The sequence below is a fragment of the Montipora capricornis genome, chromosome 9 (genome assembly GCF_036669925.1).
Source record: "Montipora capricornis isolate CH-2021 chromosome 9, ASM3666992v2, whole genome shotgun sequence".
NCBI lineage: Eukaryota > Metazoa > Cnidaria > Anthozoa > Scleractinia > Acroporidae > Montipora > Montipora capricornis.
In genome coordinates this window covers 2,810,136-2,815,135 of record NC_090891.1, presented here as the reverse complement: position 1 = coordinate 2,815,135, position 5,000 = coordinate 2,810,136, and the positions used below count along the sequence as shown (strand labels likewise).

Sequence of the window (5,000 nt, the reverse complement as noted above, 5' to 3'; positions counted from 1 at the left end):
AGATTTCTGGATGGCTTGTACTTGGTCAACAGTTCAGAAATATAGGAAGGTGCTTGACCATTTAATCCTTTATAAGTTAAAAGCAGTTGTTTGAAAACGATTCTTTTATGGATCGGTAGCCAGTGTAAGCTGCCCAGTACAGGTGTTATGTGCTGTGCTTGTGGGAGTCCGTAAAGGATTGCATTGCAATAACAGATGATGATGTTATGAATGCGTGAATAATCCTTTCACAGTCCGACTGAGACAAGTATTTCCTTATTCTACCAATGTTCTTGATTGCGAAAGAGGCAGATTTGCAAATGTTGTTAACATGTTTGCCTAGGTCCAGATGATGGTCAACGATCGTACCGAGATCCCTCACAGTAAGAGTGGGGGTAATAATGGCGTCGCCTATTCGAATCTCGTCAATTTTCTCAGAGATTGAATAACAGGAGGAGATGTGGACAGCTTCGGTTTTGCCCGCATTGCAGCTGAGGCCATTAGAGGTGCACCAGCCCTTAATATCCTTTGTCCAGAGATCAGTTGAAGATAGAACATGTTCGCGGCTTTTGGGATTTAGAGATACATACAGTTGTGTATCATCAGCATATATCATGCAGTTCAGCCCATGGGCAGCAATGATCTCCTCTAACGGCACGAAGAAAAGGGAGAACAGCAATGGACCAAGGACTGATCCTTGTGGTACCCCAAAGGAAACAGGCAACTCAGAAGATTGAGTGTCATTGATGATCACTGATTGAACCCGGTTGGTGAGGTATGACTCAAACCATGAAAGCACTTTCCCAGTGAAGCCATAGCGGTCGCGAAGTTTGGCCAATAGATCTCCATGATCAATGGTGTCGAAAGCAGACGACAGGTCGAAGAGAACAAGGACGACTTACTGGTGCTGATCTATAGCTTTAAGGATGTCATTGAAGACGCACGCTAGAGCTGTCTCAGTGCTATGATGGGGTGTATACGCCGACTGGAATTTGGGAAGAAGGTCGTTGTCAGCAAAATAATTCATTGTTTGAGTGGCGGCGACGTGCTCGATGGTTTTGGACAAAAACGCAATGTTAGTAATAGGCCGATAGCTGGAATATTGTTCATAATCGTGTTTCGATTTTTTCAGTGAAGGATTGACAACTCCTTTCTTCAATGCCGTTGGAAACACGCCGGTTTGAGCCTGTTTCAGAATAGTAGTGGGGACTGGGCTATCAACTTGGCTATCAACTCCTGTATGTAGCTGACGGGGACTTGTCTAAAGCTGCTAAAAGTGCTGGAGCACTTGACAGGCTTCAGCGGCACCAATACAGACGAGGATGTCAGTAGAGCTGTCGTGCAGTTTGCGTTGTATTTGTTTAAGTGAGTTGAGAAAATGATATCAATCTTCTGAGTCTTACTAAATAAAGCAAGCAAACACTATTTAATGACCTTATTAGGGCCATTTATATGGGAGAAAATAAGCCGCGTCTTATGTAAGACACGTCTTAAATAAGAAGCAAACTGCTCATATAAATGGTACAAAACAAGCGTTCGAGTCTTATTTTAGACACGACTTATCTTGGAACAGAATTTTCGGCTGTTCTTATTTTGTCTGCGTCTTAAATAAGACGTGAACTTCCTCGTATAAATGGTTTCGCGTCCTAAATAAGACGTGAACTATAAGTGCGCATGCCTGTTACATAATTGACGAAAACATCAACATCGCCATTTTGTTAACGAGTCACCCAGGCTAAAAAAATGGCTTGCCAGTCAGGCTCAAAAACACCAACAGAACAAAAACACTTGGACTTTGGTGGAGGAGAAAGAGTTCCTCCTCATCCTTTGCCGAGAACTGGCAATCGCGGAACAACTTGATAACTGCGTGACAGGGGACCGGTGTAAGTTTTTTTTTTTGTTTTTGTTCAATTGAATTGAAAGGTTTTTCAATTCGCAACTTTGCGGATGAAAAGTACAAAGGTGGTAGCTGTGAATTAACAGTTATTCCTCGAGGGGGTGCTAGATTTATAATGATAATTAACCAAATAAGACGCGAACCATTTTTGCGAGATGTTCGCGTCTTATGTTGGACGTGAACGTATAAATGGTACAGTTCGCGTCCTATTCAAGACGCGTCTTATTTTTTCCCGTATAAATGGCCCTATTGTGTTTGAGCAATCTCTTGGTTTGAGTTAAAATAGTTCTTTCGCTGGTCGTTGCTGCAAATTGCAATATTATTTTTATTCTTATTCTTATCCTTATTCTTTATTCTTTATTGTTATTCTTATTCTTATTCTTATTCTTATTCTTATTCTTATTCTTATTCTTATTCTTATTCTTATTCTTATTCTTATTCTTATTCTTATTCTTATTCTTATTCTTATTCTTATTCTTATTCTTATTCTTATTCTTATTCTTATTCTTATTCTTATTCTTATTCTTATTCTTATTCTTATTCTTATTCTTATTCTTATTCTTATTCTTATTCTTATTCTTATTCTTATTCTTATTCTTATTCTTATTCTTATTCTTATTCTTATTCTTATTCTTATTCTTATTCTTATTCTTATTCTTATTCTTATTCTTATTCTTATTCTTATTCTTATTCTTATTCTTACAAACCCATCTGAAAGTGCGGAGTCAGAGTATTTAGCATCCATCAGGATGAGCGCTCCACTTGTTGATAAGATAATGGCGCAATCCCATGGGACCCCAGATGATGCATGCCGTAGACCTGGCATGCAAAAAGGGCGCCTCTAGTTGGCTTACTGCAATTCCACTGAAAGACTTGAATTTTGACCTAAGTAAGCCGGATATTCGTGATGCACTGAGGCTACGCTATGACTGGCCCATTCCCAATAGCCCATCTGTATGCGTATGCGCCTGCAGCTTTACCGTGGACCACGCCATGATATGCCAGCGAGGCGGCCTAATCATACAACGTCATAACGAGATACGTGACCTGGAGGCGGAGCTACTAGATATGGTTTGCTATGACGTAGCATATGAGCCCACCTTACAACTCCTTTCTGGAGAGGAGCTCAACAGGGGAGCAAACAAAGCACCAGATGCCCGTCTCGATGTGCACTGCCGTGGATTCTGGGAGAGACAACGGGCCGCCTTTTTTGATATACGGGTAAGTCACCCGAATGCGGACTCGTATAAAGAGCTTGGCCCCAAACAGATATACAAATTGCACGAAGATGAAAAGAAGCGGAAATATGCATCCAGAATAATAGAAGACGAGAATGGCATTTTTACGCCCTTGGTTTTCACCACAACAGGAGGTATGTCTCAGGGGTGTCAGCGGTACCATTCCAGACTTGCCGAGCTCATCTCTTCAAAGAAGCAGGAGGACTATGTAACAACAATCGCATGGATTCGAACGAAAGTGTCCTTCGCCATCCTGCGGACTGCCCTAGTTTGTTTGAGGGGAACAAGGTCACGGAGAAGAAAGACAAATATACAGGAGCATGACTTAGAAATAGAGAAGGGACTTGCTGGACTGACATAATTTATTAACGAATGTTTTATGCTTTCGCCTGACTGATTTTTCTCTTTGATACATAAGACTTTTTATGTACAATACGTTTTTAGACCAATATGTTTCAGATCATCATTTTAAATTATTATTATTACTATTATTACTTAGTTTTTCTTTTGATTAGCTTTTTCTTTAGTAATGCTTAATTGTCTTTTTCCAATTTATAAATTATTGACATATCGTAAATATTTTTCTATCGTGAACACATAATTTAATTTTTAAAATTTGTAAATAATTTCGATATATAGTTTAAAATTGTAAATATTTACTAATTGTTTTGATAGTTGAAATAAAGTTTTAGTTTTAATAATAATAATAATTATTATTATTATTATTATTATTATTATTATTATTATTATAGCAGATTCTATTTATTCTATTTTTTGCAGATATTGTAGTGCCTGTATCGTCAAAGTTACAGATAATGTTGTATTCTGCTGCGTATTTGGTTGCTTTTTTAAATATTGACCTTCTCCCTTGATTGATTCTATTCATCTCAAGTGTTCTTGCATACTTAATCTCTTGTCATCGCTGTCGTTAAGGTAATTAGCCATTTTGATTGTTGTCAACTTGTAGGTGTCTTCTACGCTTTTCATGCCACTTCCCCCTAGTTCCTCTGGTAGGTACAGTAGTTTGATAGATTCGTGGTGGTGCATTCCTCCCTCCTTTCTGAGAATCTCTCTTGTTTGTCTGTTTATGTCTTTCAGTTGGACTACTGTCCAATCGGTTGTCCACATGTGGTACTGTAGTGTGGGTAAAGCAAAGGTCTTTGTAGCAAGTACTTTTCTTGGTATGGAGATATTGCTTGACCAAATAAGATAAGATAAACGTTTGAGATATTCACTAGTTGCTTCATTACAGACTTGTTGCTCTAGTTGGACCGAGTTTTCATATTTACCAAGGAATTTATAATGGTCGTCAGTGTCTAGTATTTTGAGCTCCTCAGTGTCAGATATTGAGACATTTTCTTGATTTGTCTGTAATTTACCACGTACTATGTTAGTTGTTGCGCACTTGCCTAATCCCCAGAAAAGTTCAATGTCCTCAAACATACTCTTTGCTGTGTTGGTTATTAGTAGTGCCTTCTGTGCTGACTTGTGGTAAGTCTTTCGGTCATCCACGTAGAGCAAGTGCGTCAGCTTTTCTTGCTTGATATGCGAGTACGTGTACCCTTCTATGCTTCGTAACCACCAGGCAATTGGGTTCAGACAGAGTGTAAACAATCGAACGCAGAAAGAGTCTCCTTGTAGAATTCCTAGTTTTAGTTGTATCGGGCCAATCCTTCAAAAAAGGCCGGACAGCAAACTTGACACAAAGCGAAACTTTTAAAAATCTGATATCAAGACATAACTCTATTGAGCAGTAATTTTATACCGGGTGACACAAAAAACTGTCTGATTTTTACATGTTCGGTATCTTTTTCCTCAGCGGTGTCAAAACTAGAAACTTTTTCTTCGAAGCCGGAGGCTGAAGCGGATAACACAAACTGAGGCAT

At 39.0% G+C, this 5,000-nt stretch overlaps 1 protein-coding gene across 1 annotated transcript in view; it reads right to left on the bottom strand.

The window, feature by feature from the left end:
- LOC138016806 (pancreatic triacylglycerol lipase-like) overlaps nucleotides 1–5,000 on the bottom strand; it is a 43,283-nt gene that overhangs the window by 17,822 nt on the left and 20,461 nt on the right. The gene's annotated exons all lie outside the window — the stretch shown is intronic.